The sequence below is a fragment of the Miniopterus schreibersii genome, assembly GCF_964146895.1.
Source record: "Miniopterus schreibersii genome assembly, chromosome: 17".
Classification (NCBI taxonomy): Eukaryota; Metazoa; Chordata; class Mammalia; order Chiroptera; family Miniopteridae; genus Miniopterus; species Miniopterus schreibersii.
This window is the reverse complement of record NC_138117.1, coordinates 25,159,906-25,171,941: the sequence shown is the minus strand read 5'-3', so window position 1 is coordinate 25,171,941 and position 12,036 is coordinate 25,159,906. Positions and strand designations below refer to the sequence as shown.

The window sequence follows — 12,036 nt, the reverse complement described above, 5'->3', positions numbered from 1 at the left end:
AAAAGTAAAATGATACATACTTTTACATAGGTGGGTACAGGATAGCTAACGGTCAACAGTTAAGGAGATATTAATAACAATGAGAAGATTCCTGGTCTCTGCCCTGGTGCATTGAAGGCCCTGAAAAGGGGGAAATTACTTTGTTTTGCAAAGGCCTGTGTTAATCAGGTGTGTTGTCTCAGATGCAAAAGACAATGGACAGTCTTAGTTAAAAATTAACCTTTGTTAGGGAAAAATATTGCCTCAGAACATGGCTACCAACCATAAACTGCTTATGTTTAAAAAGTTTTAATTTCAGACCATCCTTAGTGGTTATTTTAGGTCTCTGAGTTTGCAAGGCCACCATGCAGGCCTTCCCTGAGCTTGTCAGGTTTAGCATATGGCCCTTTTTCATCCACACATTCCCCTTTTGGTCATAAATCAATCCAAAGGATGCATTGGTGACCAACCTTTTGGTTGGATAACAGTGTCCCAGGGTGCTAGGAAGGCTCATTCCTAGGAAGTCTCAGGGTCAGCATTTGTCTTGCTGAACAGAGTAGACCACTGGGGACAGGGCAAGACCATTAGATGTCATTCAAGGTTGAATTATTAGTACTCAAAAAAACAGGTACATGGGAGGCAGTCAGGTCCTATATGTCCTTGTTAAAAATATTCTGGATCATTTTTAATTTTTGAGCCACCATGATCTGAGTCTTTTTGCTGCTTAAGTTTTGTTTCCTTCTTAAGAAGTTTAGACTTGCATATTCTGGGGAATGAGAAGTGACTAAATAGTTTTGGGCAGAGGAGTGTTATACATAGTCAGGTAAAAGAAGGTTGTTTTGATTACATTTATGACAAATTGAAGAATGATATGGGGATGGCAAAACCAATTTGGGTCACAGAATCCATAAACAAATCATGAGGGCCAGCCTTAGAACTGGAAGTGTGGATAGAGAGAATGCTATGTATTCAAGAAATATCTGAAGACTAATATGTTGATTAACTATTTGTGGAATGAAGTTGGAAGAGGGAATCAAAGATGATCCTCTGATTTCTACAGCAAAGCTAAGAGATTATAAATTATTTTCCCAAGCCACCCAATGAATAATTGATAAGGCCGGGTTTTATTCAGGTTTCTCTAACTCCAAAGCTGAAGCTATTTCAATCTTCTATCCTGTATCCTGAAAATTAGTCAAGAATTTAGTTTGCAAATATCATTTTCCCTTAGTGGGAAGGGCTGTCTCATGCTGGCACACAGTAGGCACTCAATAAATTGCAGTTGGATGAATTAATTACATTTTAGTAGATCAATTCAATCCAGCTATGTTCTTTCAGGCAAAATTTTGCATCTGACAGATGGTATTTATGTTCTGTTATGTTCTATTTTGTTCCATTTAATTAATTACATGCGTATTTTGGTCTCTCTTTTAAATTGCAAACTCACTAAAATCATGAACTGTATCTTAATGATTTTCTTATACTTTACAGTATGTAACAGCATATTTTCATACAGTGGGTTCTTCATAAACATATCTTTAATTTTATTAATATCCTATTGCTGTACATTTTAAGAATTTATTTCGTTTAGTCCCCTTAAGATAATCTGAAAAGTAACCATTGTCTTTGATTGAATTTAACCATTCCCATGCATTACATGGTATCTTTATGATCCTTTCCCTTTTGGGGGGGCATGGGGAGGGCTTAAGTACAGCATGTAAAGGCCATTTTCTCTGAGACTGTTTTGACTTCATTGTGTTATAGGATTGCCTGTCAGCATAATTTACAAATATACAGAATCCAGTTTATAGGACGTACGATAGCCCTTGTCTAACTTCATTTGTAAGACACCTTGCACAGCTCCTTACACAAATGAATTTTGATGAGAGACAAGAGAACAGTGGTGAAGGCCAGTTGACCTAATTAGGAAGTATTAACAATGTAATCCCTTGAAATTAATTAAATATTGAAATCAGAGAGCAGAGAAGTTCTATACAGGCTCCTGGAATTAGGCTACTAGCCTGAAGCATACTTGTCCCCTCCCTGTATCTCTTTCACCTTGCCCCTTTGTAACAAACAGGGAAAAATATCTTCCCAAAGAACTCAAGGTATCATCAGGATTTTGATTTTTAAGCCGTAAGGTGGAGAAGCTGCATCCGAGACAGAAATAAAGGGGATCTGGAAAAGATAAAAGTGGAAATGTGGAATAGTTTTGAGTGAACAACTTCCCTAATGTCATTTTATTTCATTCTGAATTGTCAGAAAATGAATGATGATTAGGATTTAAGCCACATTAAACTCTTACGTGGTAGGATAGTCTATATATGGTAACTTTAAAGTATATGTTTCAGGAAACAATTCAAGAGATACCTGGGCATATTTTAACTCTAATGCAAGAATGTTTGTTATCATTTCACATATTAGAGTGTTTTTCAGTTACAAAGATACTGACAATTCTAACATACTGTTAGATGTGTGATTAACATGAGGGCTCCTACCTGTGTTAGGAAACATGAAGGGCCATTAAGTCTCCCCTGAATTTGATTCTCTCTTTTTAATAGCTCCTAAGGAAAACTTAGAAAGTGTTTTCTTGTTTAGTCTTAGGTAATGATTCCAGTCCAGCTAAAAGGGATGGACGCATTATTTGGGAGCCTACCAAGTACAGTTATTGAGAACACTGACCTTGGAGTTCTAGCCCAGGACAGAGTCTAGGCTTTGCAACTAGCTGGCGATCTTCGCAAACTTTATCCTGTCCTCATCTGTAACGTGAAGACAAATAGCACTTAGTTCCTAAGTTTAATATGAGGGTTACATGAGAGTGCAGGAAGCACTCAATACAGGGCCAGGGACACAATAAATATTCAATAAAGGGTAATGCTAATATTTTATTAGTAGTGCTATTATTGTCATCACACCATAATAATTATCACCACCATCTCTATCAATTCCTTGAAACTGAGATGAACCCAAATGATGCTGCCTTCTCAAGTGGCACGTCTCTTTAATTTCCACATTTAAATATTAGGTTTCAATATTTAATTTTTAATATGTGGGATGTTTATAAACAATAATCATCTAAAAGACTTTATGTCAATAGCTTCCTACCATGTTTATTTGCATTACATCATGAATCACTTAAGGGAAATCTACAGATGTCAAACTGTGTAGATACCTTTGATGTTATCAATAAATTGGTAAGCCTGACATACTTTTTGCTTATAATTTCCAAAATAATACTGTCTTAATTTTTCATCCCAATAAAGTGAGAGTCTTTGTTAAGAAGAAAAATAACTTAGATGATGAAAAATGTCACAAAATACTGTAATGTGATACTGGACTTATTGAAAGGAAGGAGAAAATAAGAGGGACTGAGCAAACAAAAGATGACTTGGCAAGGAAAAACAATTCTACTTGGGGTGCACTGTGGGGCTCCAGGCACTCTGCCTCGGACAGGTCATGCTACTGCTCCAGTCCAGCTACCAAGGAGTAAGTAACGTGGGACCTGTTCTTGAACGTGCATCACTGTCAATGCCAGCTAATGCTCAGTCACAATGCAGCCCCTCACAATAAGCCCCCACTAAAGGTTAAATGTACAGCTTAGAAGAATGAGTGGAACCTCCACTGCCCTAGAGGGAATTTAAATTTTTTTAAAAGAAAAAAAAGATGATTATTCTCTGCAAAAACACTGAATACTATAGCACCCCAAGTATTTAGCAAATTCTCTCCTTCCTAAGTCAAATGTTGGTCCATTCCCAATTGATAATACCCATCATCCCTCCCTCAAGTGGTTTTGATCCTTGGGGACAGAGAATTTCATGATGTCTAAGCATATACTAAGCTTCCACATGTGTCAAGAAGTCACACTGACTTATATATCTGCCACAAAAGATTTATGATGAGGTCATGAGTAATAGCAGCTAAACTTGCTAACTTTGCCTGGGAAGATATGGAAACCAAAAATTGAATGAATGAATGAATGAATGAATGAACAGGTGGGTACATGGTAGAATAAAAGAATTAAAGAAAGACTAAATGAATAAAATGCTGGTGATTCATTAGGTAACTGTGAAGCATATCCAATAACCAGTTCTCAATCACTTATGTTTAAATTCTTGTTTTCATTTGCATGATAAAGTCTAATAGGTTTTGTTCAGTAGACTCTTCTAAGTATTTATAAAGTATTTAGACACTGTTTCAATGAGACAACAGCATTGATTTGTCTTTATGTGTTTCTTGAGTCTACCCTCTCCAATTTGCCACTTTTCTTTCTCTCTTACTTTTTTCTTTTCTTTTCTTTTCTTTTTTAAAAAAGAGGGTTACCCATCTTGTAGCCTGAGCCTGAAACATGAGTATGCAGTTGTCAGTGGTCAGTGAAAACCAATGGACTAGGATTGATGACAGATGTTTTCTGCTACATCACTTTTCTAAAATGTATTGTAAGATCCCTTTGTCTATAAATGCTGATCTTGACAGTCATATCCCTATGCATATTTTAATATAAAGTCATTGTCACTGAACCCAAGATTTTCTACATGTTAGGATGATTCTTCTGTACTCAGTATTCCTGATTACTCTGCTTTGCCAAAACCATTATCAAAAGAAAACCATTTTTCTCATTTTCATTTCATTAAAAAAATGGCATTATATCAAAAAGTTGTCTTAATGTAGCAATGACAGTAAGAATATTTTAAAATGTAAGCAGGAAACAAGGAAATATGGTCAACCTTCTATATTTCACTGATATTTAATTTTAAAATAATTTTCTTCCAATAAAAAATTAATAGGTAGTAACAGACTGGTACTTTATAAAATCAAATGTGCAAAACTGAGTTATTCTAATATCTGTTCTATCCGCTCTCTTTGTATTTGTTCAGTATTTGAGTTGCTATCTACACATTTAAGTGTCCTTTGACATTTTATTTGTTTGTTTTTAATAGGGTGGTGTTTTAGAATATGTTTTTTTAATTGATTTGAGAGAGAGCAGGGAAGGGATAGGGAGAGAGAGAAGCATTGATATACATCCATCGGTTGCCTCCCATACACACCCTGACCTGGGGCATCAAACCCACAACCTGAGTATGTGCCCTGACTGGGAATTGGACCTGTGACCTTTTAGTGTATGAGTGAGGCACCAACCAACTGATCCACATAGGCGAGAGCTGTCCTTTGACATTTTTGTCTCCTTTAGAGTGTAATTTTCTCAAAGATAGTTAAACTGGCTTTGGTGTCAAACCTGAGATTGAATTATAGGCCAGCAACTTACTGACAACAGTGTGCCCACAATCACCCACCATTATCACTCTGCATTTCACAGATGAGGAAACCAAGGCCAGTAGCTGTTCAGTAACATACCATACTAGTTGGTGATATAGCCAAAATTCAAATCCAAGCATGTCTCCAATGATACATACACCTCATAAGGGGTTAATATCCAAAATTTATATAGAACTCATACTGCTCAACACCAAAAATCAAACTACCCAATTAAAAAATGGGCAAAGCACCTGAATAGACACTTCACCAAGGAGGACATACACGAGGCCAATAGACATATGAAAAGATGCTCAACATCACTAATTATCAGAGAAATGCAAATTAAAATCACAATTAAACATCATCTCACACCTGCTAGAATGGCTATCATGGATAAGTCTAAAACAAAAAACTCTGGCAAGGATGTGGGGGAAAGGGAACCTTGTACACTATTGATGGGAATGCAGATTGGTGCAGCCACTTTGGAAAACAGTATAGAGGGTCCTCAGAAAAAAAAATTAAAAATAGAACTGCCTTATAACCCAGTGATTCCACTCCTGGGTGTATATATTTTTACCGCTAATTTGAAAGTCTACATGCACCCCAATGTTCATTGCAGCATTATTTATAATAGCCAAGATATGGAAGCAACTGAAGTGCCCATCAATAGACACGTGGAATAAAAGCTGTGGTGTGTATATATATATATATATATATATATATACACACACACAATAGAATATTACTCAGTCATAAAAAAATAGTAAAATCTTACCATTTGTGACAGCATGAATGGACCTAGAAGGTATTATGCTAAATGGAATAAGTCAGTTAGAGAAAGACAAATATCATATGATTTCACATATATGTGCAACCTAAAGAACAAAATATACGATCAATCAAAATTGAAACAGACACAGAAAGCAGACTGGTGGGAGCTAGAGGGGTAGGAAGTTAAGGGATTGGATGAAAGAGGTGAGGGGATTAAGAAGTACAAATCGGTAGTTACAAAGTAGTCACCAGGATGTAAAGTACAGCATAGGGAACACAGTCAATAATATTGTAAAAACTGCATAGTGCCAGGTAGATACTGGAAATATTGTGGGGAACACTTTGTAAAGTATATTATTATCTAACCACTATGCTGTATATCTGAAACTACTACAAAATAATATTAAAGGTAAACTATAACTGAAAATATTTTTTAATAAAAAAAAAATTTTAATTTAAACCACAATGAGATACCACTTATACCCACTAGAATAGCTATACTATAAAAGCAAACAAACAACAAAAACACACACATAGGTAATAAGTGTTGGCAAAGATGTGTAAAAATTGGAACCGTCATACACTGCTGGTGTGTAAGTAAAAGGGTGCAGCCAATTTGAAAAAGTCTGGCAGTTCTTCATAGGGTTAAATATCAAGTTATAATATTACCCAGCAATTCCATTACTAAGTACATACTCAAGAAAAGTGAAAACACACGAGCACACAAAAATGTATACATGAATGTTTATAGCAGCAATACTCATAAAAGCCAAAAAGGGGAAATGATCCAAGTATCAAAATATCCATTACTTGATGGAAAACTAATAGCATGTGGCATGTCCATTTAATATGATTTGGTAATAAAAAGGAATATAAATAGTACTGATACGTTATAGCTAAATGAAAGAAACCACAAAATACCACACATTGTATGCTTCCACTGATGTGATGTAGCCACAATAAGCAAATCTATAGAACAGAAAGTAGACTAGTGGTTTCTTAGAGCTGGTGGGTGAACAGGAGGCAGAGGAGGGCCAGTGGGAAGGGTGAAATGTAGGAGCAGAAGAGGGTGAGGGGATGGATAGTGACTGCTAATGGGCCTCTTATAGGGGAGATAAAATGTTCTAAAATGTATTGTGCTGACATTGCACAACTCTATGAACATACTAAAGGCCATTCAGTTGTACACTTTAAATAGGTGAATTGTGTGGTATGTGAATTAAATCTCAATAAAAGTGTTATTTTAAGAAATAACAATAATTGTTAAATTGTTGGTTCCAAAGTTCTCCTAGACTCCTATTTATTTAATTGCTTGTGATAGAGAAAAATATTGTTATAAAACACACACAGAGATATAAACAGATCCTAAACATGAGTCTTTATTTGGTGAGCAGTAGGATGGGATAAAAATGCAAGATTAAAAGCGAAAGGGAATTAAATGACTGCCTGAGACTGAGAGTATGTGCACTGTGTGGGTTCCGGAAATGAGAGACACTTGGCGAGGCCTGTAAGAGGCAAAGATGCAGTTTGGAGAGGAAGATTTACAGCTCTGTTGAGTTGATTTGAATTTTGGTGAAATAAATGAGAATAGGAGAATATTTCCTACTTGAGAAATATTCAATAAAACAGCCATTCCATCTTTTTTGCTATGCAGAGAGACTTGTTTTGAGGGTCTGTCTGCAGGGTAGGTGCCATGTCAAAGGGAAGCCACTTATATCTGCAATCCTGTGTCACTGGCTTTTGTGACAGAGATTATTAAACGTCCTTTGCTTTATTTTTTCTTTAGGTTAAAAATTTTAATTTTAAAAACTTCTTTCTAATTCTCTACATTTTAGCACTTAGAAGTAATGCTAAAAATACTCTGTTACTTGTCTTTCTTTATCACAAAAGTGAAGTTTTTGAGAATCAACCCTGACGACCCATGCCTACAGTACATTGATTTTCGCTGCTCTGTATATTCCATTACACGAATGCAGCACAAGTCATTTATCCACTCTTTTCTTCCAAGTTTTTACTTAATGCAAACAACGTTGCAATAAAATACTCATCCTTGTTTGATTTTTCCCATGGCCTGGACTTTCTTCAGGGTATAAACCTAGCAAAAGAATTGCTTGGTCATAAAAATGTACAAATTCAGATTTATGAGACACTGTCACATTGCTCTCCAAAGTGGTTGTATAAATGTGTAATCCTCCCCACAACTTGAGAGTTCTCTTTCCCTGAATTCTCACTCATACTGAAAAGTTAGCACGGAAAATGTGTGGGTCTCAGTCCCCATTCCCCCTCACCCTACACCGGTGTTAAATTCCAGGCCCTGTACTGTTAACCCTGCAGACACAGTATCAGCTCTGCAGTTCTCTGTCCCAGTTTTCAGTTTATTCTTCTTTTCTGGCCCAAGGCAATCTCTCTGCCTTTCTCAGCAGTTCAGCCATGCATTTATAAGGCTGTTAGTTATAATTTATTGATCAATTCTTGGTGTTTGTAGCTGGAGGGTTTTCAAGTTATCTGTACTGCCAGACCCTTAAATGCCTGAGAACTTTTTCAGCACCTGAGTGATTTTGAAACATTCCCCAGATGTTCGACACCATAAAGAAAATAAGTGAAATCAAATTAGCAACTATGACGAGCTATTAAACTTTTTGCACTTGTATTTATTAATTACCATGCTGCAACATAGCATAGCAATTAATGATAGGAACTCTACAGCCTACTTAGTTTGAGTCCCAACTCAGTTCCTTACTAGCTGTGCGACCTTGGGCAAGTTACTTCATCTCTCTGGGCCATAGTTTCTTCACCTCTAAGATGAAGATTTAAATAATAGAACCTACCTTGTAGGGTGGATATAAGGACCCAATGAGCTACTATTCATTAAAATGCTTAAAACTATATCTGAAACACAGCACATACTGTGTAATGTGATAAATAAAAAGGAATAATGAATATTAAACATTTGTTTTTGTATTACCTATGAGTATTTAATAATGGTCTTTCTTTCAGTCCCAGGATGGACAATATGACATTTAAAATATTTTATCCAAGGTTTATAGGCCTAATCTACAAGAAGATCAGCCAAATAAAAAACTACTTGGGCACCACACTGAAAGTGGTACCCCAGTAATGTATTAGTGTAGTTTTCTGCTACTCTGCATTCTTTGTTTCCTCTAAAGGCTTTCTCCTATTTATTTGTTTGGGTCACTTCCTTTCATGTTAAAAGCTTTTCTTAAATGTCTGATGAGCCTTGCACTTTCATTTTTTTTTGGGATTTTTTTTTTCTTTTTTTTTTAATATATCTTTATTGATTTCAGGGAGAGGGAGAGAGAGAGAGAAACATCAATGATGACAGAGTGATTGACTGGTTGCCTCCTGCACGCCCCCTGACTGGGGATCGAGCCTGCAACCCTGGCATGTGCTCTGACTGGGAATTGAACCACCATCTCCTGGATCCCCACCTATGCTCAACCACAGAGCCATGCCTGGCCGGGTGCACTTTCATTTTTAACGCAATGCATGGGAAGGCAGATCAGAAGGCCACACTGATGGCGATAGTGTGGCTGACTATTTTTAAGGGTCATCTTGCTGAGATTTTTCTGGGTATTTTGATGATGGACCCTCCAGAGTGCAGGCCTACAGGTCTTTCTTCCGGGCTGGTTAGTTCTATGGTCAGATATCCCCTGACATCATTTTCATACTGAAAAGATAGTGTTCATTAAGGTGGTTGTCAATCATATAGATATAGCGCTTTGGTGAAATTCCTTCTTCATCTACGTTGTGTAGGCTTGGTTTATACTCTCCTGTGCTTTTCTTAGAGAGTACTTGCCTATTGACTGAATTAGATATTTTGGTTTAAATACCAAAACAAAAGCAAATAAGAACCTCCTCGAAACCTTAAAAGTTTGTTTCAAATGCTAAGTGATGGAATGATATTTCAATCACCTTTAATTTCATTGCAACCTCATTTCAAACTTATTTCACCCTCAGTATGATCGGCTTCTTTCTCACATGTATCTCGTATGGCCACGCCCAACTCCTTATATTCTGTCAAACAGATCTTAATCTTTCACCCTTTTGTGACTGTGCACAGAACATCATTTCTTCCTAAAATGCCCCCTTTTCTTTATTTGGCTACAGAGCTTCCACTTTCTTTAAATACCCAGCACAGTGCTCTTCTCTTCTGTGAGAGCCTCTGACTTTGTCAGGCAAACTCACTCTAACTCATCCCTTCTGTGCTTAACTGAAACAGTACATTTTCCTCTGTATCTTTCTTACTAATTTGTGAATTCTATAGAGTCAGGGACTCATGTTATTTTATGAAACTATCTTACCAACAGGCAGCACCTCCAGTAATGACCAAAGAGATCCATACCAATTGCATTCCCTACTCTATTTGCAAGAAGAGTCAGATTGCCCCAAGTGAAAGCTTAGACTTGGATTATGGTATAGCATTCAGTTAAAAATAAACGTGTGTGTGTGATTACCAACATTTTAGAAAAGTATTAGCTAAAGCTGTTGTACATTCAAGTATTTAAAATTGTTAGTTATGGTAATTTAGAGCCTCATTCTATAAACTCAACTGCATGCATTATAGGTAGCACAGGCTCTGTTGCCTTTTTATCTACTGTGATTTCTGTTGTGAAATTTAATATGAGAGAGATGATTATTCTGTAATGAATCTGCAAATGTGTTTCCACTTGGAAATATGTGTTCATGTGTGCAGGTGCCAGCTGGATAAATACATATAATAGCTTTTTAAGTATTGTAAACTTTACTCAATGATGATGATGGAATCCACTTATAACCTGTGGAAGCTAATGTTTTCATTGTAAGTGACAAACTCTGGGCCTGCTATATAGAGTGAGCCCTGAACAGTACTTTTTCTGGACCTCACTGTTCCTATACAATTGAAGAAGAGCCCAGCAGCTGGCGTGTGAATATGCTGAATCATTAGGAAAAAAATTCTCTAAGAAAATTTAGCCGAAAATTCTGTAGAATTTTTTGGGGAAAAATGCAAGTAGTTGCAAACCTCATAGCTATGAGAAACTTGACATGGTAAAGATACAAGTGTTCTTATAAATATCATAAGATTGCATTAAGCAGCAACCCCAGAGATCCTGGATATAGGTGAAAGTGAAATTATAAAGCAATCTATTTGCACTTTAAATGTACCTAGAGTAAGTTTCATAATATACAAATTAAATTTATTTCTGAAAATAAAAGTGCCACTAATTTCCTGATAATTCTTAAAAATTTCTTCATCCCAAATATGAAGAAAATGAATTGAAAACCATGAGAATGTTTGCTTAACCAGATGGAGTCTGGAGAATCAAAGAAACAGGAAGGGTAAAATACGATCAAAGCAACTATAACATGCCCAAGTTTTGCACTGGTTCACACGTGCAGATATGATAAATGCATGGCCAGGAGGCAAGGCTGGGGGTTGGGAGTCCTTGGCTGCAACCCCTTCAGAGTCCGGCATGACTGGCATGACTGGTCGTACACCCACTGAGTCCAGTGTGAGGAGGACAGTTTGCCCCCATGACGTCTCTCAGGTAAGGACTTGTAATCGCCTATGATTGGACCTGAAAGATCACATATAAAGTTTTGGCCTGGAGCCTGACTTCCCAAGAGCCAATATAAATAATTGGTATTTTCTTTAAATTGAAATGTTCTCTTCTAAGGAATAGCTCAGTCTGACCTCATCTGTTAAAAAAAATTTAATATGGAGATAAATGATTCAGTAAGTTATATAGATCAATCTATACTTTATAGTTGATATTGAGCTATGTAGATCATTGCTATATTTGCAGGTAGTATATAGTTTAAATGTTTAAATTCAAATTTATTTATTTAAATATAAAAATCATAATGACCCCACACAAAAATAACCAATTGATCTTTGACAAAGGTGCAAAAGCAATTCAATGGGAAAAGAACAGTCATTTCAATAACTGGTGTTGGTACAATTCCACATCCATATGGAAAATGATGAACCTAGACACACACCTTCCACCTGCCACAAAAATTTACTCAAAATGGATT

At 36.4% G+C, this 12,036-nt stretch overlaps 1 protein-coding gene across 1 annotated transcript in view; it reads right to left on the bottom strand.

The window, feature by feature from the left end:
- LOC308547006 (uncharacterized protein C8orf34) overlaps nucleotides 1–2,723 on the bottom strand; it is a gene marked incomplete at its 3' end in the record, with an annotated part of 238,655 nt that extends 235,932 nt beyond the window's left edge. Inside the window, exon 1 of the mRNA XM_081116587.1 lies at nucleotides 2,659–2,723. The remainder of the gene's footprint in view (nucleotides 1–2,658) is intronic.
- Nucleotides 2,724–12,036: the final 9,313 nt, after the last annotated feature.